Source organism: Toxorhynchites rutilus, chromosome 3 (assembly GCF_029784135.1).
Source record: "Toxorhynchites rutilus septentrionalis strain SRP chromosome 3, ASM2978413v1, whole genome shotgun sequence".
NCBI lineage: Eukaryota > Metazoa > Arthropoda > Insecta > Diptera > Culicidae > Toxorhynchites > Toxorhynchites rutilus.
In genome coordinates, this window is record NC_073746.1 from 124,464,167 (window position 1) to 124,491,004 (window position 26,838).

Sequence of the window (26,838 nt, forward strand, 5' to 3'; positions counted from 1 at the left end):
GGTCCATCTAAAAATACTGTACTATTATGAAGCACTACGGAAACATTCCAAGGAGACATGAAGAAAAACAATTTCTGTACGAAAGAAGCCGCATCTCGATTTTGTACAGGACTTTATGAGTGGAGTTAAGCGTAAGGTACGGGCATACGGTTATGGTATTGAAGTTGAATGAAAGAAATGTGCCAAAGGTTAGTAATGGGTTATATTTTATTGTCTGAAAGATTGAAAAGGATCTGTCAATGCAGTTTGTGATGCAATTTAATGTGGGAAACCCTTTAACCCTCCTGTACTCGCGTGCAAAATCATAACACGTATACTCGCGCACGGTGTCGCAGACCGAAAGTTGAACTTCTCTGTAATGTTGCCATTGTGTATTTTTCAGGCTTTATTGACATTTATTTGAAAAAGAGGGTATTATTAAATGAAAAAACTCCAAAAAATATGTTTTCTTCGTCTTTATTATGTTTTAATAGATCGTCTAATTCAGCCTCCTCAAAACAGAGTAATTGTTGATACTCCAACACAAATAACGAAATTCAAATTTTCTCTGTCATTAATTAAATGTAAGCAACTGAATATAATTCATGGAAGTATAAAGAGCTATAAAATAACATAATCGATTGTGGTTCCATTGGAGTTAGAATCAGAACATAGCATAATGCAGTTGATGCGGGTTTTTCGGGTCTTTTATTGAAGAGAAGAATGTATACCGGCCTTCTAGATCATCACCAGACGATGAAGGTTCTGGAATATAAAGTTTGTATATTTCTAAAATTCTTTGTCTCTGTATTCTTGGTAAACTAAGAATTAATACCTTTTTTTAGATGAGGCATAAAAAGATGATATAAAAGGATTTCTAGGAACTTCCTTTTCTTCTTCTTGTTATCTTGTCGATATTGTTCATTATAAAAAAATATCCCCGAAACTGTAACTGTTAAAAATTACCATAAGCCACGGATTAGTTTATAGTTTACTGTTTACAATTCTTTCACAAGTGTGTATATGTATGACCATTGTATATCGCGAATAACTATACGAAAGTCAAACATTTATATTTTGCTTTTGAACGTATGAATCTAACGATGAATATATCGACGAATAGTTAATATATGGATCCGTTCAATTCAATCACAAAAGGGACAGAAATCAAATAAGAATAGTCCGGTAATGATTTTATGCATTATATTCAATAAAAATTCCACGTCACTAACATTTCATTCAACAATATTCTAGAATATGAAAAAGGCACTTGTCCAAAAAAGTTACTCCTATACTCGCGTCGGTGTGTCAGACCGAAAGTGTGAAAAAAGTGGCACACGTCCCCTTTGTACCAACACATGCGATACGCTAAACGATGACGAACGACGAATAACGAAGCTAGAGAGAATCGCTAAGTCGTAGTGTTGATATTTTCTGAGAAATGAACGAATTATTGATTTCTCGGTCTGACAGACCAATGCGCGAGTATAGGAGTGTTAAATACATCAAATCATAATTAAAACCGTTATCAAAAACATTTCCGTTCAAAATTCTTCAATTGCTTGCAGGAAACTTTTCATACTATCAATAATAAGGATATTTATTTCACAGGGGGAAAATGGTATAATGATCACTCTAAGGAATATGCCCATTAGAGTGCCAATGGATGTATGGGGAAAAAGTGACCCTATGTAAAATATCAGCTAAAATATCAGCTCAAACGGACTTCATTTACTAGTGTCGCACAGCGGTCAAAGTTTGAGTTTTTTGAAACCCGAAAAATCACCCAAGGGGGGGAGTAAAGGAAATCGGGGTTATCGAAAAAAAAAAATTATGCCAAATGTCTTCAAATTGCATGAAACGTCGAGTTCTAGTGTCATCTTGAAATTGTCAAAAATCGACGCTCAGGGACTTTTTCGTTCTTCGTCGTTTTTCGTCGTTTTTTCGGAATACGAGGAAAAAGGTATGGTTTTGGATGCCAATGAAAATCGTCATATTGATTTTTCATACGGGACTCCCTACGAAATGTTGATTCGCACGATAAAATACCCTCTGCAAAATATTGACTCATACGAGCTTCAATTACTATTGTCGCAGATCTCAAAACTTTAGTTTTCTGCAAATCGAAAAATCACCCAAGGGGGGGGGGGTTGGTGGCGTTGTTAGTGAGTAAAGGAAATCGGGGTTTTCAAAAAAAGTTTTTTGTTGCCAAATGTCTTAGAATTGCATGAAACGTCGAGATTTACTGTTAGGGTAATTTTGCTTTAGGGTAATTTAAACATCACAGCTTCCGGATTTTGTGAATTGTTATGTATGTTTTTCGATGTCAGTGATTTCGTCCAGCATTGTTCATTTATGATTTTCTCAGGGAAATCGGAGATACCATGATTCTGCTCCATTTTTCTAATGGATCTCACTGGATTCAACATAACCTTCATAATAGCGGCAACTTGTAGATACCGAGTTATTTACTGTACGCAGACACCTAAATTAAAATTTCAGGATTTCAGTATTTTTTTTAAATCATTCATTCACAAATAACCATACGAGTTCTTTTATATTGCTAGAAAGATGCATATTTGAATAACGCAAAGAAAGACAATATCCCATAAAAATTATTGTTTTACAAAACAATATTTTTGTACATTTTGGCCTTCGTTAATCATATTTATGACGTACTCTTAACAAATATTGGATAACTCTAGAATTTTGTGGAATGAAGCATTCTATTTTTATAGATAAACTGGATTTCCAACATTTGGACGTTTTTTTCTTATTTTTATAACCGTAATCTGTAATTCAATCTTTGTTTCCTCAAGCGAAATACAATAAACTTCGCCATTTGGAACCTTCCTCAACCATTTATCAACCCTTATAGCGACAATCGGCAAAAACTACGCCAACAAGATTTGCAGCACTCACAGCATCACACACAATAGGCCTTGCCAACCGGAGGCAGAGGTACCCCGCGCGAAGATGCGAAGATTTCTCATGCTGCGATTTGCGAAGGCGCTGCCAAATGAACGCGCGGATCATTTGTTCCGATACCATTTATTTCGCTTCTTTACAATAGTTTTATTACATTCGTACCTCCCATTCGCCGCTGCGTATGCTTTTTTCTGTCTTCGGTGCGTACGCTTCCTCTCTCGAAGTGCGCGCGGGTTTCGAGAATCCACTATTCCGGCAGAAAAAAACACTTTTGCGTCCTGGGTCACTAACCACGTGACCTTGAAATAGTATAGCCTATATATCTGCGAGCCGCACTGTCCAGTGAACGCGAAGGGTGAGGGACAAGCGGTGGGCAGCCTCGGATTGTGCGTGGTGTTGTGCTGCCTCTTTCGATTGTCCCACGGCAGGGTTTATGCGTCGAAGTCGTCGTCGTCGTCGTCATCGTTACATAGTTTTGAGGTATTCGCTAAGTGGCCAGTGGAAATAATTTGAAGCAGTTGAAGACTTTTGTATGTCCAAATCCGATCTGATGCATAGGATAGGAGTATATGTGTTCGGAAGGCAATTACAAGACGCAAGCGCTCGTTTCCTCGTTCGTGACGTTTCTACCGGTGCTGTAAATGGAATCGTAATATTTTTTGCTTCCGCATTAATAGCAGCTGTGAATGTAAGTCAATGCGAAATTACATTTTCGACTTTATCAGTTGAGCATTGGTGGTGAGTTTAGAATCAAACTTAATTTGATTTATTCGTTTGAAGATGCGTGAAGAATAAATGTAAAAATAAGGATAGACTACGTTACTCGGCATTGTTCACCACGTCATCTCAATTAACTTTTTGAGATAACTGTCGCCTTTCAAACAATAAAAAATCAGAAATACAATTTTGTTATTATCTTACGAGTTATTTTACAAATCAAACAGAACTATTTCAACAAGAAAACAGAGACTTATGATTTCAACCGAAGAAATTTTAAATAGATTTCTGCAGCAATACAGCAAAAAAATCGATTTGGATCTGAAAAAATCTAAGGGTTTTATCCGACCGGCTTAGGACGTAGGACTACACTCTTTTTTTTTAAATTTGTTGGTTTATCGTTCCGGATATTATTTGCGAATACATCTAAATTTGATAAATAACTCTTTAGTAAAAAGTTCCGGGGATCCTGATAAGGTATAATGGTTTGCATGGTTTTGTAGAATCATTTCGAGAAACAACGATTCTTTCTTGCCTTTACGAGAACAATACATTAATTTTCCATATGTCGCAATTTGTTTCTTTATATATAAAAAAAATTGGAGGAACAGCATGCGAAGTCGGAAATTTCAAGTGATTTTTGACATGCTGTAACTTCGTGAAAAATCAACGCATATCGATGGGATGCGCATCATTTTGAAGCTACAACTTTCAGATATTAGAATATTTTCGTACATATGTTTGTCTTGGTGTGTGTAGGTGTAGTTGGCAACAATATCGGGAAGAAACGAAAAATCGTTTTTTCTTTGTTTTTTCAAGAATACTTTGGACTAACATAATTTTATGTTAGAATTTTGTTGAATTATTCATCATCAAAGACAAAGCGGTAATTTTTCATTCAAACTGAAGTATCTCAGTGTGGGAAGGTCCTACAAGAACGTTCTTGGAACCAAAAAAGATAATTGATGAAGTTAATTGAATTTGCTGTTGAGTTGGTTGGCGAAAAGTTGTGTTAGTCCAGAATATTCTTGAAAAAACAATGAAAAATCGATTTTTCATTTCTTCCCCATATTGTTGCACACTACACCTACACACACCAAGATAAAAATATATACGTAGAATATTCTAATATCTAAAAGTTGTAGTTCCAAATTATGTGTTCCCATCGATGTGCGTTGATTTTTCACGAAGATACAGCATGTCAACAATCACTTATAATTTCCGACTTCGCACTCTGTTCCTCTAATTTTTTTGTCGAGTGTATTATTATATCTTCTTCAGACAGAGTGAACAGTAAAAAGATTGTAAAAAATTGTAATTACTAAACTTTTTATGATCGATTTCAAATCCAACCATGCTCTTTTGTTGACTGCAAGTAACTTCTTTTTCAAAATCACCAAAATTAGTTTGTCGTTGAAATATATTTTTCTTGGAAAAACAATAATTGTACTTGGTTCGCTCTGACTGAACACATTATCGAAAATTGTTAATCTTCAATGTAAATTACAAAAAAAAAACTCCGAATTCGAAATCATCAATTTCAACAATATCAACAAATTTTATAGAATTGAAGAGTGCAAAGTCCGACTTGTGGTTCTGCCCGCTTTATCTGAACGGGCATGGTATTTCGAATGCAAAATACACGGATATCACTCATTTGCTGAAATACTTTCCTCCAATCCACTACGAATTTTACAAGAATTTAAAGCAGGATGACGGCAAGGATGATCATTCAGACTAAATCTTGTTGAGTAATTTTCAAGTGTTCCTAATCGATCATTTTTGATAATTGAGATACTGCTTCAAACTGAAAACCGATTTGTTTTATTGCATAGGTTTAGTAGAGGAAATTCCACTATTTCAAATCCCCAAAAAATCCCATCAAAAATTTAAGTACTAAAAAAATTCTTCATATATTGATTTTTTTCTGGGGGGGATTTGGAGATTCACTACTAATCTCATAGGTATTTAAATTTGATTCTGCACCTTTTCTAGATATGGAGATTTTTTTTTGAGAATTTTAACCGTGTTGCGCCGTGCAAAAAAATATATTTCTAAATTTAGATTTTTTTTTAGAATTTTTAAACCCATCACAGATTTAGTTTACATATTTTTTTTTTATATTAATCCGTTTATTTTTACAGGCTCAGTTACATAAGTTTAATGGAGCCAAACTCTTAACTATATTTCAACTAGCATATATCAACATGTTGTTTCCTTAATTCTATGGTTAATGAAATAGGAAACCGATTACTCGCGGTCGACTCGAGTTTAGAAGGGTGACACATTTTAATTAGGAAAAGGATGGGATGTAAGGAGATGTGTGTTTACACTCGCACTCACATTCACATTCACATTCTCATTCACACCGACACTTCACACTCAATTCCTAAAACTATCCTTACATCTAATATGTATTTACAATTTAACTAATTCTAATGTTAGTAGGAAGGGAACCGATAGCTCGCGAAGGACGAAAAGGAGGGGAAAAGGATGTATGAACAATCACACTCGAAGATCAATAGCTTTAAGGAAAACATATATTTGGGACATGTAATCAAGGTCTAACCGAGCCAACACATCTCTCACCGGCACATTGGACTGCTTTCCTCCAGCCCGAAGGGAGTTTTCTAAATTCGATCTAGCGACAAGATACAACTCGCACGACCAAACAACGTGTTCGATGTCGTGTAAACCATGGCCACAACCGCAGAGATTGCTGTCGGCAAGATTAAAACGAAAAAGCAGCGCGTCTAACGAATAGTGATTGGACATGAGTCGGGAGAAGGTGCGAATAAAGTCCCGACTCAAGTCCAGACTTTTGAACCACGGATTGAGGCTAACCTTAGGGATAATCGAGTGGAGCCACCGGCCCAATTCATCTTCGTTCCATTTGCGATGCCAGTTAGCGATGGTATTTCTACGAACTAAAGAATAAAATTCATTGAAGGCGATTTGACGCTGATAAATATCGCCTTCAATTGCACCTACCTTTGCTAATGAGTCAGCCCTCTCATTACCCGGAACTGAGCAATGTGAAGGGACCCAGACAAAGGTAATGACATAACAGCGTCTGGATAAAGCACTCAAAATTTCTCGTATTCTCTCAAGGAAGTACGGCGAGTGCTTTTCCGGCCTTACTGAACGGATAGCTTCGACAGACCTCAGACTATCCGTTACAATGTAATAGTGTTCAACAGGTCGTGAGGCGACGCTGTCCAGAGCCCAGTGTAGCGCTGCCAATTCAGCAATATACACTGAGCAAGGATACTGAAGACTGTGTGAGGTGCTAAAAAATTTGTTGAACACTCCAAATCCTGTGGACTCATTCATAGAGGACCCATCAGTAAAGTACATACTATCACAATTGACACGCCCATACTTTGCTTCGAAAATCGTAGGAACGATCTTCGATCGATGATAATCTGGAATTCCATGGATATCCTGCTTCATGGACAGATCAAAATGCACAGAGGAATTGATGTAGTCAGGAAAACAAACACGGTTGGGAATATACGAAGAAGGATCAACCTGCATGGAGATGAATTCATGATATGAACTCATGAATCTGGAGTGAAAATTTAGCTCGATCAGCTGCTCAAAATTTGCGATCATCAATGGGTTCATGACCTTACACCGGATGAAGAACCGAAGGGATAATAAATTGAAGTGATCTTTTAGTGGGAGTACGCCTGCCAAAACCTCGAGACTCATGGTATGCGTTGAGGGCATACATCCCAACGCGATACGGAGACAAAGATACTGAATTCGCTCGAGTTTAATGAGGTGTGTTTTGGCAGCTGATTGAAAACAGAAACTGCCATACTCCATCACTGAGAGAATAGTTGTTCGATACAACATAATAAGATCTTCGGGATGGGCTCCCCACCAGGTGCCGGTAATTGTACGGAGAAAGTTTATTCTTTGTTGGCATTTTTTACTCAGATACCTAATATGGGCCCCCCAAGTACATAGTTTATATTTGAATATGCTTATTTATTCATTTGCGTATTTATTATATGGGTTGATATTGGTGATCTTATTTCAGAATATTTCGAGAACTACACCGTACGAAAATATCTAATGAATTTTTAATATTTTTTTTATTTCCATTTTTTGTGATTTTATAGCATTTTTTAAATTTTCCTAAAATCTATTATTGTGTTGTATTCGTGTATTACTGAAAGAGCCTCAAATCTTATCACCAGCGCTATGAAAAATATTGTTGCAATTTAGAAAATTAGATCATTTTTTTCAATCAAAAATTTCAATATATGGTTCACTACAAGAGCTATGGATAAAAACGTAGTTTTTTTTTCACGTAACTCTCAATAGCTTGGAAAAGAAAACATAGAAAAAATACTAATAGTGTATCATAGCATACTCATAGTATCTTACTATGATAGAATTACCATCGAAAAGTCAATTTTTTTGGCATTTCGATGTTTTAATACAAAATTGGATAATACTATAAATAGAACAGATATTGATATGTTTAGTCTGACGAATTTAAATTTACGATTTTATTGATCATCAATTTCATAAAAATAAAAAAAAATGCAGACGGTGAAAATTAGGAAAACATTTTAAAATAATTGATTTACTGCAAGCTGCTGTTACTTCTCCTCAGTCTTTTTGGCAAAGATGCGGAAGCTTTGTTGGGAGATGCTCTAGCAGTCCGGGCTTTACTTCAAGTGTACAGTAGAACCCAGATTATCCGCGAAATAGTCGGGCTGGATCACCGCGTATAACGAAAATCGCGGATAACGCAATAAAGGGCTAAAAATGAGTCCGACTAACACGAAAAAAAGATATTTTAGCATGAAAACTATGTTTTATCAATACAGAAATTGTTGAACTATTCATCTTTAAGGTTGTTTACATCAGTGATCAGATAATGTGAAAGCCATGGCCAAAACAAAAGAGCAAGACTCTACCACTCACTGACAAATTTCGGGAAGGTTTTTAGAATTACTAAGGAACTCGCATTAGCGGATAATCGATGTTCTACTATATATACCCTATCAGTGACTTTTTTGGTCAGATTGTGAAAAATAATGAAATTTTTTTTTACAAATTTTGTTACATCTGTCCGTGTTTGGGTGTTATATGACATTTGGTATTTTAAATGTTTATTGTCACAAAGTTTTCGCCGTTCTACTATCACAATTAGAAATATTCTATGTTTCGAGTTAACTATATGTTCACTAAATATGTAATTTTATAAATTGAACATAAATATGTTATAAGTTTGACATTCTGTCAAATTTATGCCGGGAATTTGTGTTTTTAAAGAAAATACTTTATTTCATCTAAATTCATATCATCGCCTTCAAAATATGATTTTTCGAAATCAATATACTTTTTTCAACGCAAAATCTATTTTTTTGTAGCTGTGTTCAAGAATTGTCTTGAAATAGTACGTTCAATACTCGATGCATTATGAAAAAATTATAAATATAAACAAACAAGTACGAACACAGCAGTACTGTATCTCAAAATTCAATAATTCCAAAATTTCAAATTAAAATTAAAATAATTAAAATTTAGAAATGCCAAAAAATTACCTTAATTTTTAAAAAAATATTTTCTATAATTTTTTTTTATAATTTGTCGTGGTACACCATATTAGACGTACCGCCAGTCAGGGTAACATTGGGCCAAAACCAAAAATGTTTCATGTTGATTTTTTTTCGAACGCGCTTGATGAGATAATTAAAACTTTATGTAGAGTGAGAGATTACGTATTTCTCTAATCGTTAGAGGAAGCCACACACAACAAAAATATTTTCATTCGTTTCACCAGTGCCTTAAAGATAGTCGCCATGGATACCACAATAAATCGTTGCCAAAAATTGTACTCTATTAACGGTCGCCCACACGAGATTGGCTAAATCTGACAAATGGAAGGTGCATTGAGGCTCCATTAAAAAGAATCTAATCACTTATTTGGAGTTGTGCTGTTTTTCCCTCAGACAAGAATGTTTTTCCGAATGTTGTAATTTTTGAGCTTTTTTGGGGTGACTTTGGGTCAAACTAAAACCATTGGTTCAGTGTGCAGATTCCACCAACACACGAATAATTACCTGTAAGCCCCAATACACTAGCCTTATTTACTATCAAACTCCGCATGTTTGTTGACAGATTTGATTTCATCATCATTGGCTCGCGGACTGAACAGTATCGTAAGTAAGATATTTAATAAGGGGTAATTTTTGTGAAATTTTGTGGCATTTTTCCTCATTTTAGGACATTTCAGCGGGTTGGGTGGGGTGGTATTCTATGCAGGGGGTTTCCACGCCCATTCACATAAAAGTGCGTTAACACGTGTTATCCAGTAAAAAATGCGATGCATAATGTTGAAAAAAATAAGCGTTGTAAGTTGCTGTTTGCTCTCTGCTTTGAATGGCTTCTCTCAGTGATCAATTAGTTCCTTTTTTAAAGCTTTCAAAAGATATTTAGCTCTGATTTTCATATAAATCTGTATTTTCTACTGGTTATCACAAGCTAACGAAGTTTTATGTGGATAGACGTGGAATTCTCCACATATTTTACACATAGAGGCTACGTTGTGAGTTTACTCACGTGTACGAATGATAGTTACATGATATTTACACCTTTTAGATAGCCTTGCTCATAAGTTTGATACCTGGCCCAATGTCACCCCCCTTAAGGTGTGTCATTGGGCCAAATTTTGAACAACTCCTGTGAAGCGAATTTTGATTATAATTCAACCATTCTTGCATCAGCTGTAAACTTAACTATGATGATTAAAACAACGTGCTTCAACATGATGTTGATGCTAAAATGTGGTTATTACGAGGTGGCTAACTGAAACATATGGTTTTTTGGCCCAATGACACCCCCACTGACGGTACTTTGAGTTTTTTTTTTCGAATTTTCATTTCTAAGCCTATTGAGTATGGCGTGAAAAAAAGAAAAACTACGTTTTTGACTAAAACTCTTATAGTGAACCATATAGGGATTCAAAAAAATTACTTAATTTTTCTTATTTGATACCTTATACATCATTTTCCATAGCGCTGGTGATGAGATTTGAGGCACTTTTCACGAACTCATGGATACAATACAATTATAGATTTTTGGATAATAACACAATATTAGAGAATGAACCAAATATTTTTTTTTTTATTATTGGATATTCTCGGGCCGCGCAGTTCTCCAAATTTTTTGAAAAAAAATAATCACAAATATCAAAAATCACATACGAACGTATTTAAATAAAACTTAAACCAGAAATGAGTTTCACTAAGTCTCGAAATTCAAAAAAAAATAATCAAAATTTTATAAATATATATATTTTTTTCTATCGCGCAACACATATAGAAAAAGATTTAAATACGAATTCGAGTAGTAGTGTATCTCTTAATCTTCGAATAAAAAATTTCAATATTGCAAGATCTTTTTCGTTCTTCAATTTTTGTAGAATACGTTTTTCACCAGTACGAAAAGTACGTTTTTCACCATAAATTCTATGTTGAACCTCACAGGAGTTCAAAAATAATCAAAACTTCTTATTTAGTATCCTGTACAATATTTTCCATAGAGCGGGTGTTTTGGTTTGGGGACACTTTTTACTTCCATACCCGGCCAGGCCCTTTTGAAATAACCGTTTGCACCTTTATTCTTCAACACAAATGTACACATAATTAAAACACGCAAAACACGAAGTTTTTTATGAAATTTCCAATGCCCTAATTTAAACTCTGAAATTCATACCGAGACCCTTGAATGATCTCTGTGAACCGGTGAGATTGACAGGATATTTAATCAATTGTTCATGATACTCTGATTATCGATTCTGAAGAGAATTGTTACACATTGAAAATGTGTACGTTATATCGAGGTAAAATGTAATAACGAGGATACATCAAAGTTCCCCTGTATAGTTTTACTATTTTTGAAAAATCGTGCGACTTTTACGTTTAACACGTTTAAAACAGCATTTTTTTTCTTCAAACGGCCGCCATTTGTTCAAAAACATATTTTTGGCTTGTCCGAGGTTCATGCGATAGCGGCATCTTCACTGATATGTTGGACTTTTCCGTTTCAGATAACCTGAATCGTGTACGCCATGGCACAACTTTTTTTGAACCCTCTCACTTTATCAGCTTGTAAATATTTTCATTACGAATATTTTTTTCCTGTTTAGTTTTTGTTTCATTGTTGAAAGACAGACAAACAAATAATGATATGATGGATAGTAAAAATATCCTTTGTCTGATTTTTTCGATGCTCGAAAAAACGTCCGAAATTCGTGCCTCTACACTAGATACCCCCTTAAAACTTCCTTTTTGAAAACAGAGATTTTTCTGATAAACATTATCTTCATGTTATTTAGTTAGTGAAACGTTGGTAACGTTTCAGATTTGAAAATCAGATTTTTGATTTTTTCCATATTAAGGTAAATGATTTTGATTTGTCTAGTCGAAAATATGATCATGGTTTGTCCACTTTTTTGAATGTTCTAATTTAGCACACCTTTGTAAAACCAGGTATTCGAATATTTCAAAACATATAAATAAAATTGTCTTTTTCATGATTTACAGTAGTTTTATAGCATATTTTTACGAAATCACATGTTTTAAAGGAAAATAACACCTTCTATTTGTGCAAACCTTCTATTTGAAAATACACCTTCTATTTGTGTCAATGCGCCTCTCATCCGAGCTATCTTTTAATCAATCACCAGATGATTATTTGGCACGTATTCAGACCTTTTCTGGATTATATCACTTATAAATATTGTAAACATCATGCTTGCACACCATTTGTTTCTGATTTACATAGCTAAACCATTAAACCAATAAACCAAAAAAATAAAGTTTCTCTGTGTAAAGTGTGTTGAGGGTAACACTTTTAAAATGCCCAAGAAAATGCAATATTCTGAAGAAAGCCTAATTTATGAATGTATCAATATGATGACATTAAACTCAAGCAATGATAAATGCAACATCTACTTGAGAATTCGAATGTTTTCATTCAAAAATGGTGATTTCTAAAACCTGACAAATCATGATAATTTTTTGGACAAACCATGATCAGAGGTTGTCAAACCATGATCATAATTCCTCTTTGAGGAAAATCGTTAAAAAACATAAGAATTTGAATAATTTCAACACCTTATGGTAGTATTAGCAACTAGAGACTTGGGGTTTTTCAACAAACCCAAACTTGTATTGATTATATGTGATTTTCATGAAGAAGAATCGATTTGCATTTATTAGTTGCGTAAAAACACCCCAAACCGGACAAACCAAGATCATTTACCCTATTTTTCTCTCAAGAATTCATAACTTTAATGAATTCATCAACCAAATTAAACCTCTCAAATTGCTGTACGACTTGTTCTTTGGCATCAAAATGCTGTCTCTTTTATTTCCGCTGCAATTACATATCAAATAAATCATTTTGGATCTCCAATTGTTAACGTGAACACCGAATAATGGAGTAGATTTTGTGGTTTTTGGAAAACTTACAACGAATCTGCATGGGTTAAATTACTGAATCAATAAAACTGCGATAATCGCGATAAGTTATTCATAACTTATTGAGAATAAAATATTGAAACGAGTAAAAATTACTTCTTTAACAGTCGTTTAATCTCTTGCAATCTTGGACATGAATAATTGGACAAATGTGACTGTGAAAGGTATTCATCATAAATTAAAACCATTACCAAAAACTGCAATTGAACAATGGAAGAATGATATGACTGAATGTATTTGAATCATTTAGCCTTTATCGCTAGGGTACACTCATAAACTTATTGCTATTGATCACTTCAATAAACCGAAAGCGTTGCAATTATTTCTGTAATTATTTCCGATGAACATTAACAAACCTAGATCTTCTTGTTTGTGAGAAAATGAATTAGTACTGGTAATGAAAACATGTCGTGATATTTCATGGGAATTCGATACTTCAATTCGCTAAATCTCATAATGCATTGAGCTATCAAGACTGTGCGCGAAATCGCAATGAATGCTATAAATAACGCGAGATAGCACATATGACCGCTGTTGGTTTCAATGCACGGCTGAAAAGTCTTCATGAACAATCATTCGGTATATTTCTACTGTTATATTTATTTCTTTTACTGTAAGCAGATGCAGATATATTGTCAGAAACATATAGTTTCCCTCGTGAAACTTATAATGCAGTCTAGGACGAAATAAAATTATTTTCTATTGATCGATTCAGTAGAATGGTTTGAACAGAAGCATTAAAAACCCACATTTTCTATTTTAAATAACATTGCAACGATACAGTCGCCATAAAACGCAATTCCCCATACGAGAGAAACTGCGCAACCGCTTGCGAACGGTGAAACGACAATCGCGATCGCGGCTGTTTCTGCACAAAGCCAGCTGTTCGGTGCAATCGTTCGTCGCAATTCCGCCATTTTGTGAACTGTTCTTTGCACGGAGGCTACGACATCGTCATCGGCGCCGTTGGTTCAGAAACGGGTTGTTACCAAGTGCTCCAAGTGATTCTAATACTTGCGGCTTGCGGGTAGCAGTTCATAAGTGCACAATAACAAAAAATGGCATTCTATTTGAATGGAGAACACATTTGTTCAAACTCATAGCCACCAGAAGAGACTGATCATGGTTCGGAGCGGCCTCGGTTTCTCAATATATTGGTTGGCAAGGCGGCTAACGCGAGCAGACATCCAACCGAGTCGCCTGTCTATATACAACTAGATTCATTTGGGGGGCATATACTCTCGCATAGGCTAACCTTGAAACTGAGCGCAACACAACCCGAAAATAATAATAATAAAAAACGCTACCTCAACCACTCAGATCCCGCGAACACACATCAGCGCACGCACTTCAACACGCGCCCCAAACTCAAATCTACGCAGACTATTGACGCGACGGTTTCAGTGCGTAAGTGGCTGTGGTGGTGCATGCAATCTAGCCGCGTCGTTTCACGGTCGTCCAACGCATGAGTTCGACTTGGGGAAGGTCGAGGTATGGTGGCGGGCGATCTGTGGGAGGGGGAGGGGGAGCTGATGTTCGAAAAAATATACGCACACACACTTTTTGCGTTTTGTCAGTGCTTTATATCAGCTGGAAAGCAAACCTGAATTCGGACGGAATCGTCGTCAGTGCGATTCACGCAACGCCGAATACGGACCGAATTTTAATGGTAGATTCTATCATTCTAATACATTATTCATTTGGGATTTTTTGGTATATAAAAATCAAACTACCACAGATCCAAAGGCAGCGCATTCTAGGAACTTCCTGTAGCCCGGTAACCTTGACGTGCAATTTGTAAGAGCGACGCCTGGTTGACCGACCACCTCGGTCATTTGCGCATCGCGCGACAAAAGCCAAAAAAACCGTGTGCAAAAGTGAACACAACTGCAAAAATTCAAAATGGCGATACCAATGCAAATGGATTGGGGCAACTTATCGTCCAAGTATGTGCAGAATCATTGCAAGATTCAGCCCCGATGCAGCTGTAGTTGTAGTCTCTAGGTATATAAACCGCATCCTACCGTGCAACGAAAAGTCATAGATTCATAACTAACACACCCGTCATCTAGCCGAAAAAAAGTACATTTGTCAGGTCCGGTGCAACCAATACAGCGAATAAATTTCAAGGTCACGATCACGGCTATTCAAAGACAAACGCTGTTACTGATGCCAATCAAAATGCCACTTGGCAGTACGTAACACAAAAAACTCTAAACAATGACTTTGAATCGGTCCCAAGCTGAATTTCCGTGTTGCTCCACAGAACACATTTGTACAATTATTGGTAGGGATAGTGCTATAACTGAACTAGAGTGACGTCTCAGGTTTAGTGTTCAAAAAAAAAGTTAACAGAAACAAAGGTTTGGATACCGACCGAGTAAGTGCAACGTATTCAGAGGTGATCTAACATATGGCGCATTACTCAAAGTCAAACGATTCGCTCGCTTCAGAAGTGGACTTTCAAAATGTTGGCTTTGGTGCAGAAGATTCGATGTGCAGTGCATATAGACTAGCAAGCTACGATTGAGGAAAAGTATCATACAGTTAATGCAACTACTTCACGACAGATTCATGAGGCTGGGCAGCTTTTCTATCAAGGAGTACTCATCCGAGGAACCTTTCCGCCAAACTGTAGTTTGCGGTTCTTTCTCCTTTTTGAATTGGAGTGCATTTTCAGTGCGGATTTGCTTACACAGTGTAGTATTTTTCATGATTTATTATACTTAATTGCATTTTGACCAACAAGCCGAGAAACTATTCCTACGACACGATTATACATCGGATCCGAAGCTCGTGTGAGCTCAGGATTGACGTCAAAGCCTCTCTCCTATTGAGGACACTAGTACTGCTTCATGTCTTATCAACTCTGCCGATCAGTTGCAGAGAACGAATGCCACGTTTTTAACATCATTTTCACGTTCTTGTCTTCAATGTTTTAGAAGCTTTTGTATATTGACACACTGAATATTATTTTTGCTATTGCTTCCAATTTTCTCATCTGCTCGCTTTATATTATAGACCATTATTCCATATAGAACATGATCGGTCTAGTTTGAATTGTGATGCCTCATACTCACCCTTTTCACATATGGCTCGACAGATTTGATATTAACCAATTCGACAGCAGCCGACAGAAATTTCGATACGACTACTTTATAGGGGAAATCAGGAAAAAAGTGTAAGGGGTTGTATCTAGGACACAACCGCATATTTTCGACGTAAAACTACGCAATTATATTATGCAATCTACTTGTTTACCACTTCTTATATTATTGTAGAATGCATCGAAATTTTTGTAATAGATTGTGTTTTTCGCTACAAACAAATTTGATGAACGTTCATTTATGTTTGATATGATGCCTAGGACAACCAATATATGTGAACGGAAGAATTGTCAGAATTGTCAAACGATCATTGTATTTTACAATTCCCTCTGAAATTATTGCACATCTCATGTTTATGTAGTTCTCGAACCGCGAAAGTTCATTCACCTCTAGTATCTGAAATGACGATTTTGCCAAGCTTCTCAATTTAAAAGTACGTTTAAGGGAAACATATTACGGTCTTCACAACGACAAGCGAGTACAAAAGTACTCAACACCAAAAAATACCCCCGACTTGCATGTATTTGCAAAGCGGATTCCTCCATACACATTAATTTTTAAGTCCGTGTTAGGGAAACAGGTCAGTGGGAAAAACTCCCCCGACTTGCATGTTCTAACGAAGCGATTTCCCCCAGGCACATTGATTTTGACGTCCGTGTTAGGGAAACACAGCTCGGTGGGAACAAAAATACCCCGACTTGCATGTTTATTTGCAAAGCGTATTTCCACTAGAGATGGGCAAACCGTTCACGAACGGTACGAAAGAACTAGTTCGCCGAAAACAGTGAACGAACGGTCGTTCTTTTTCAATGAACGGTAGTTCTCCCCACGAACTGATTGCGAGCGAACGGGTTGTGAACGAACTGATTCCAAAAGAACGATTTGCGAGTGAACTGTTTAAGAGTGAACTGTTTGTAATCGAACTGGTACAGAACGAACTGTTTGCGAGTGAACTGTATGGGAAAGAACTGATTGAGAGTAAATTGTTTGGAAACGAACTGTCTGAGAACGAACTGTTTGCGAGTGAACTGTTTTGGAGCGAACGAGTGCGAACTGATTTGCGTTGGACGGAATGGATGAATTAGATTTTCGTACTTTTCATGGCAAAACTATATATTTTCAATTTCACATATTCTTTCAATTCCGCGTAACATTCATATACTTCCTGATTATCAGAAAAAAATCTGGGGGAAGCTGGGGCGATTCATGAATTAGGTAAACATAAAATGTATTAGTGAGGGCAAGTTGAGAAACAAGTTTTTTCGTTGCTTTCAATCCATTGTTTGGCCTATTGCGTGTACGTGTTATTGTTTGTATGATTGATTGTTAGTGAAAATCGCTGCTGAATTTTTTTTTTCTGAACGAACATTATGAAATATGATCCTATATGGAACCTGTGTGTTATTCAAACAGAAAATATGAAAAAATGCACATATTTTGTGCGCATCAAATTATTACATATACCTTTGTTGGCCGATAAACATATTTTCACATACAGTTTGCGACTTTTAAAGAAGAAGCAGCTTATCTTTCACCATTAAATATCAAAAATATGAATCTTATACGTACACTATCCAATCCAACGATATCAATTAAGAGCTGTCTATCGATGTTGGGTTCCAGCTAACATTCTATGTTGTTCTTAATACCGCTGAACGAAAGAGCGAAAGAACGGTTCAAAAGAACTGATTCACTTAGAAGAACGGTTAGTGACAGAACCGTTCATCAAAGTGAACTGTTTTGCCCATCTCTAATTTCCACAGGTACATCGATTCTAAAGTCTGTGTTGGGGAAACCGTATATCGGGCCAATCAAAACTTGACAGTTAAGTTAGATAACACTTGACATTTTACAGATATTAAATTGTCCATCTTATGAAAAATAACATTTTATTACTTGTGATAGACGCGTAAAAATATTTTCTGTCAATTGATGCAAACATCTTTCCAGACTATTAAGAAATTTTCTAGTTATAAGCATTCGAAATATGGATAGGGTTAGCACACAAATCGGCAGAACAAATGTATGGAAAAAAGGATGTTCTTCTAGTTTTCAGGAATTTAAACCGTTTAGAGATTAGTGAATTGTAATGTATAGCATATCAAACAAATCTTAGAGAATTTCCGATTCGATTGGTATGCAAATCATGAGAATTCGTTGACAGTGAAAATACTTATTAACGTTAACTTTATTTCATAAAAACGTGACCTGTTTTCTGATTTGGCACCCTTCCTGAAAGACGTAGTTCTACGTCAAAAAACAGGAGACAGTCCATGTAAAATTTCACTCGTGGAATTAAAGTTTTTAAGTCGGAAAATTTTGGAAAATTCGTTTTTTTATGAGTTCAATTTATCGTAGATCATTGTTCAGTGTAGTTTGCGAGTTGTTGCTTATCAATGCTCGAAAACATTGTTTTGAAATTTGGAGTCCATTCGGGGTAACACCGACACCTTCAGTCAGGGTAAAACCGATACCTGGTTTGTGTTTCACAGACTGGAAAAATGTGTTCTTACTTTATGTAGATGACTCGTATTTATATTCAAAAGACAAAACGGCTGAGCTGAACTGATAAAACAGCCAAAACCAACGTTGAATCGGGCATGTCAACAAAAAAGCTTGGCAAAGCTCATGGTATCCCTTCCTTCAACGTTCATCGGCACATTTCACGTGGATGTTCGACTAAGTGTCCATATAGTACATAGATAACCTCTGAATAATTTGAAATTATTGTAACAAGTTTTCATTCTTTTTTTTCAATTGTGTCGGTTTTACCCGACAGGGTGTCGATCTCACCCTCACTCCCATTTATTTCACCTGAAAACATCAATTCTGTATTCTATCAAAATTCAAGTTCTACTCAAAAAATGATCAGCAGATACTATAGAATGGTTCATAAACAGTTGAAGACAGGTTCTGTAACGATTTGAAGTCGACCGCATAGTAGATCTTGGGACAATGTGGAAATCCTTAGGGTGTCGGTTTTACCCTTATTTCACCTAATTGAAGTTCAGTTTCCATATAGATCTTTTAGATTTTTTGCTTTCTATTCTGCAAACTGTATTTTGAAACGAACAAACAGTCCTAGTGTGATTCGCGTTGAATATTCTATCCTTTTTCATGGTCCTGTACAAAAAATATATTTCACACCGTTCAGAACAAAGAACAACATATCTACATAAGTGGGTTGACTTTATTCTCTGTTCTTAACTTTTCAGTCAGATCCCCATTTGATTCCTGAAATTATAGTTAGAGGTAGCAACATATGGATAACACGGCAGAATGGGAAAAACTTTTCCATAATTGGCAGTTTCTGCTATTAACAAGCAATTTCAATTTGTACGGCACTTTATTTTCTCATGGCCTTGTACGGTATTTACTTCGCAGCCTAATGGCCTGATTACTAACGAACCACCATGAATTCAACCCCAGAATAATTGGCCTTTTTCAAGGCTAGGAGCGGATGATCTTCGCAGATTAAAAGTAATGAAAAAAAAATCAGGCAATCACTTTATTTTCTTGTTTATAAATCACTAGCAGACCCGGCAAACTTCGTCCCGCCCAACATTTATTTTTCGTTATGCCATCCACGTTTTCTTACTAAGCGCACGTTCATGGGTCCAATCGCAGAACTGTTCATTGATTGATATTCTAATCTACCCTTTAAAATTATTTTTTACTATAAAATTTCAGTACTTCTACCAAAACTCGACATTGTAATATCAGATTATTTCCCGACGCAATTCACGTGCAAGATTTTTAATCCACTTGAAAATAACATGTTTCTCCGTTACATGGAATCAATGTTTGATACAGAAAATATGATAGAATGAAGACAGCCCTAAATCGGACAATTTCTTTCTCCAGTTTTGCTCTTATCAACACATTCGGCGATCCATTTCTATTTATATAGAGAGAAGACGATATAGGAGTGCGTTTTATCACATTAAAATTCATTTCCACTTTCGAACGAAGATCAATTTCGCTACGCAAACATCAAATGAACTAACAACGCTTGTCAATATGTAATTGCAGAACACATGCGAATTAAATTTTTCGAATTTTCCCATTTTCCTTCACAGTTTTCCGAAAAATTTTGCCATGTTTGGCTGAAATATGTGCATTATTTGTATGGGACCCTCTCTCCTTCCCAGAAGAGGAAGAGGTGTCATACCATCATAGAAACATTTCTCGTACCCATGGCACATCCAAAATTTGACTCCATTTGCTTGATTAGTTTTCGGGTATGCAGAAGTTTGTGTTTCATTTGTATGGCAGACACCCCCCCCTATATATATATATATATATATATATATATATATATATATATATATATATATATATATATATATATATATATCAGTTTTATAACATGTACTGACGTTAATGACGAGAATTCGACAATGTACAATGTTTCTTTTCGATTATGTTGACATAATAAAGGCAAGCTTACAACTTAGTATTTTTCCTATAATGTACTTGTTCAACAATGCACAATGGTCCAGGAGGTGCATTTAAGTGGAAATTAGCATTTAGAGCTCCACAGTTATTCTCTAGACAAAAACTGTCTTCGAGAAAGTTGTTACGCTCATTTTTATGTTATTTAAAAAAGGGTGACCAAAATTTTCGAAGAAATAAAAAAAAAATAACTTTCTTATCTCTATAGATAGAAGTAAATGTAGTTGGACAATGTTATAGTCCCAGTTATTTGAAACTTCTTTGTAGAACAACTTTTTTTTTATCTCTTGAAATAACCGATATAGCGCCTTTTTTCTACGTTGTGTTAGGGTCACCATTAAAAAACTGTTTTCTTGCTCTAACTTTTATATTTCAAATTCTTCATACAAACTGTCTTCAAGAGACTTTTAGAGCTTATTAATACGAACATTTTTTCGATGCAGAGCTTGTCAATATCTCAGCTTCACTCAAAGTTATTGATGTTTCTTCCAAAAAGATACGCTTTCTGCAATTGTTTGTCATTCTTTCTGGAGCAAACATAAACAATGTTTATTGGCGGCATTTGAAAGAGAAGAGTTCACTCTGCATGATGTGTGATTTTCAAAACTATGTTATTTTTCGAGTTTGATTAAATCAAAATTGAAATCATGAGTTTTTGGGTAAAAAACCATCAATAACAGTAGGATTAAGATATTGACAAGTTCTGCACCGCAAAATGTTGGCCTGTGATTTCAGTGATTTTACTACTCTGCTGAGCGTTCTAGCGCCTATGTCGTCCAAGTACACCACGAGTAAGACTCGATGTTGTACTAGAAAGGGTTAACTACTTCAACTTCAACTTTGACAAGTTTTGTCTCCTACTGTTATAATTTGTATGTCGACCCTCCTTACATGTCCATCTGCGTGAGCAAAAGTTCTGGTAAATTGCCAACGCCATCCATTGCGAATTGACTCATTAACAAATATCACGCGATCGACTTCCTTGTCGTAAGCTTTTGTTCTTGTTGTCGTAATATCTTACAACATCTTGTCCTTCTGGCTATAGTAGGAACTCGATCCAGCAATGCTGAACTGCGTAATAAATACTGCTAATGTTCCAATTGGTTCATAAGAAGATTCTCTCATTAAAAGCATTTTTGTAGGGTTTGTCTCCCTCGTACTCAAGACGACAAAGCCGTTCGGGATGATCACTTCTTGGTCCGGCGACTCCAATGACACGAATGTTACGGCACGTCCACATCATGCCGAATGATGCCGATCGGTCTGTACCAGGCGGCATATTCTATTCGTTATGTAATGTGGACGCCCCATCGGGTGCACGAAGCCGAAGTCCCGTCCGATGCACGAAGTCGTCACGAACACACAAAGCACAATGTCGTCAACGCTAATTTACTTCGTTTTGTTTTGGTTCGACTATCACGAACCGGACCCACTTGTTTCGGGTTGGGTTCGGTTTGATTCGAGTCGGTTTTCGGCACGTCGGCAAGCCCGGGCGGTACGTCCATATTTAGTCGGCTTTACCGGGCGGCCAAGGCCGATTGGCGTAATGTGGACGCGTCTTTAGAGTGTAAGAGCTCATCAATATTTCAGCTTCCGCAAAACTGTCATGGTCCAATCTCCATTATTCAACAAACTCTACGTTCCTATACGTCACCCATGTGTATTTTGGAATAAAATACCATTTGGTAAAGACGTTGGGGAAGATCTCTGTCACCACTCGGTTGATGGTTTGAATATCTGCTGCGGAACACCCCTTCTGACGACGAAGTGGTGATCGGCATCTTGCATCCGTGGATAACGTATGCGCTACCTCTTGGTGACCACTTGTATTGTGAGACACGAAATGTATTTTTCCGATGGATTAACACTTCATCGCGGAATGTTTTCCGTTGTTCCGTAACGATTCTGGGAAATAATGTTTCATGTTCTGTATCCATTAATTGGTGGTAGTAGATGACAGAACTTGTAGAAGATTCTTCCATCTATGTTTCAGTTCAATGCAATACCGCAAGCCGATCATTTCATTTCGTTCTGCTTCACATTTTTTCGGAAAGAAGAGTCATGAGTGCGAGTACCGTTTTGTCTAATATTCCGAACACTCAAGCCATCAAGGCCATTAAACAGTGTCTCATTACTCAAAATGGTACTCTATCGCGAAATTAATTTGATTTTGGGATGCAATAGTGCCTTCTTCTTCATTTGACTACAAGAAAATTGATTTACAAATACATATTCATGGTGAAAAACTAAAAATATGTTTAATCACTTTTGTTTCAAATTCCGAACACCCCTTTTGTGATTGACTCATATTCCGAACACTTTTGTCTCAAATTCTGAACAGCAAAAACGCATTTTTTTTTAAATCATAACTTTTGAACTACTGGGCCGATTTATATGATCGATATATCTAATTGAAGTCAATTAGACTTTCTTGGAAAAATGTTATGCTTGCAAAAAATTGGATTTCGTTTTTGTAATTATTGATTGTATTTGTTTTTATAGTTTACATGGTTTTGGGACCAATCGATATCGGTATCGGTTTATTTCATCCATTTATTGTAGATTCTTACCATTTCTAGCACTTAACATGAAAACAACAAACAAAATAGTTGAAAAAACAACAAAAACTGAAAAATTTACGATGCTTGTTTTTTACTGAATTTGCTAACGCAAACATTGTACCATTGGTTTTGACTGTCACTTTTTTGCAAGTATTTTCAATGAAAAACTCAAAACGATCGTCTGATTAACATGTCAATAATTGGCAACCTTGCCATTTCGACTAATAACCTTGAAAATTTGTATTGGAATAATATTTACCAAATTCTGCTGAACGGATTTCTTGACATTTTTCCATTTTTCGGAAATTGCGACCTTGAGCTCTTCAATCGTGGTGTACCGTTTTCCCTCAGTGTAGATTCTGCGTACTCCCTAAGATTTTCAACAGGATTCAAAGCTGGGGAGCGTGCCAGCTAGCCCAAAAAAATAAGTTTTTGGTCTTTAATCCATTGCTTGGTTTCCTCGCTGGTATGAATAGTAGCATTGTTTTACTGGAATGTGAATTATTTGTTACGATATCCACGCAAAAACGGTAGGAGAGAGGATTCAAGAACATGTGTGTAATCCTTGAATGATGTAAAAGCTATCTTGAGCTTTCCGGTTGCACATAATCCCGCCCAAACCATGCACGAGCCTCCACCAAAATTCTTGGTTGAAAAATACTGTTCCTTCTCCCGTAAATCACGCCAGTACCCGTTGAAATAATGAGGACCATTCAAATTGAACTTTTTTTCGTCAGTAAAGATAACCTGTACATTGAAGAACTTTTTGTTATGATATGTAGTAAAATGTATTCCTTTGGAAACATTTTTGCCACAACATACCATGTCCCACTGTCGATTCGTGTGAGCTTTGGCAAAACTCAGACGTCTTTCGATGTGAGATGGTGTAAGATGAGGAGCTTGAACCTTTTAAACCTTTTTTATGTGGGGATTTTTTACCAAAATTTGACGAATTGTTACCCGAGTAGTTGAGAAGTTGAAATATTGCTTTATTTGCATAAGCGATTTTGAGGTATTCTAAGCTGTATCAACTATTTCCCGCTTACCATGGTCAGAGAGCTTCGATTTACGTGGAGCTCTCTTCTTTTAACCGTATCCTTGAGAATTCGCCAAATAACTGAGCACTACTGGATGAGATCGCTCAATCCGACGAACAATTTCTCTGATATCAACATTTTCTTGGTGAAATGCATCGATTTGTCTTTCTTCTCTTTCCGTGAGCACTTTTCCCTTTGGGATTTTCCAGATTTATTGACCAAAACAAATAAAACAACGGAACATGTAATTGGTCTCATAGAAACTTGACACTTGAAAAATACAAAAACATTCGTTTACCATTCGTTGAACCATTGTTTGTTTACAATGAAATAAATCAGCAAGATCACCTGCTCTTATATAAGTTGGACAGAGTGTACCTCAAATAATGTCTGTGTTTTCATTATTCAATCATTTATAACATAAAAGTTTAGTAAATTTACATTGAAAAAGGAAGTGTTCGGAATTTGAAACTGTTCGGAATATGAGACAAAACGGTATTCATTGTAGCATAAAAACAACTTTAAATTACAAACATTATACGTAAAATGTTGCCTATAAATTGAACAAAGAACACTTTTTAAAGCACAGAGCACCTACATTTTTTTAATCCTTTCAAATGATCCCTGTTTGCATTGACGTTACCCAATTGGGAACTATTTCAGTTGCGCGTCCCAGTTACACGACATATGACTCGGAGTAAACAAGGTCTGTCACTATATGTCCGGTGAAATTCAATTTTTATTTAATTAAACATATTGGTTTTTTCTTGTGGGGTTTGTTTTCAAGTGGGAGCATTTGCTATAACTTCGCGCACCAATTTCCTACGGAGTACCATTTGAAAACCTCTGCTTTAGACTAATAACCCAGAATTCATTATGGCAACTCTGCTGTGCAATTGAACGTGGAATACAAAATCATTCAAATGTCCGCTACATGAGGATTGGACACTACATGAGAGTTTGAGCATTGTTCGCATACAGTCGGTCTCGAGTTCACCGCCGTTCTACGCATACTTGTCCCATGTTACTTTTTGACGATTTTCACTTTTCTTCATAAAACGTTGTTCTTATGCATAATCTTACGGAAAAACACAAAAAAACAGATAGTTTGTTCCCAGCTTTTAAAAAAACAACTGATTTGGAACTGATTTTGGAACATGGGACAACTATGCATAGAACGGCCGTTCAGCAGTGTCAAATAATGACGGATATGACAGGTATCATTGTACATGGTATTAAATATGTAGAATGTTGTTGTGTTGCATTCTGTTTTTAATTTAAAACTGATTCTATTTCTGATTCATAAATTTGGTTAACTCCATTGCTTCGAATTTCGTTTTGTATGGATTTGAAATAATGTTCAATAATTCTCCAAGTGGTTCAAATGTGGTTCTGAATCCTAAACAATAATTAGATATTTTTCATAGCATTTATCTGTAATTAAGGGGGTATTCTAGTGTAGAGCTCCTTGAAAATAATCAATAAAACATAAATTGAACGAAGAAAAAATATTCATGACTAGACTAGTTACAAGCTGAGAAAGTTAGGAGGTTAAAAAAAAAGTTGTACCATGGTGTACACGATTCCAGCCCTTCTACTTATCTGAAGCAAAAAAATCGAACAGATTCTAAATCAGTAAAAATGCCACTATCGCATGAACCTCGGACAAGTCAAAAATATCTTTTTTGACAAAATGGCGGCCGTTTGAAAAACTAAATGCAGTTCAAAATGTTTTTCTTACGTTTCTCGATATTTTAAAAATAGTAAAATTTCAAAAATAATATGTCTTAGAAGTTCATGCGATAGAGAGATGCATACTGATTGTATTCATATAAATTCGACATGAATCGGTTCAGTAGAACTTGAGATATCTTGTACACCAGTTTGAAAAACTGGTTTCGAGTTTTTTCGAACAGGCTTCAACAAACTGGTTGAAGTTCATTGTTATGACCGTACCAGGTTGAATACCGCATCACTAAAATGGCTCTAACTCGGTAAGTGATGGGATTTTCGATAGGTCCTTTCTAGGGTATATTGTTGGATGCCTAAACTACAGAAATATGAAGCATTTTTTAAAAAAAAAATTCAAATTTCTAGACTAGAATACTGCCTTGACAGTATTTTCGAAAACAAAATATTATAAATAAATTTCCTTCTTCTTCTTCTTCCTCTTCCTATAATTGACGAAAAATCAACGGCCAGAGCGGGAATCGAGCCCGAACTCCCTGCATGACAATGTGTGATGCTAATAAATTTTGTATGTTTTTTTTTGCACTATGAGAATTGTGATTTCTTCATACATTTTATTACTATTGCTATTGCTTGACAATCGTTTTCACTCAACAGTTCTTGCTTCACAATTTAACGAAGTGTGGTTCACGAAACCAAATTCACTTCCGCCGGTGCGTATGGCTTTCATTAGGGTTACATAATCAAATTTACTCGATCGCGACCAAAAGCATCAGTTACCGTCATAAAAATGCGTTTATCGTAGATAAAACATTTCCGAGTGATATGCCTGGCCTAGAACGTATTGCGCCATCGA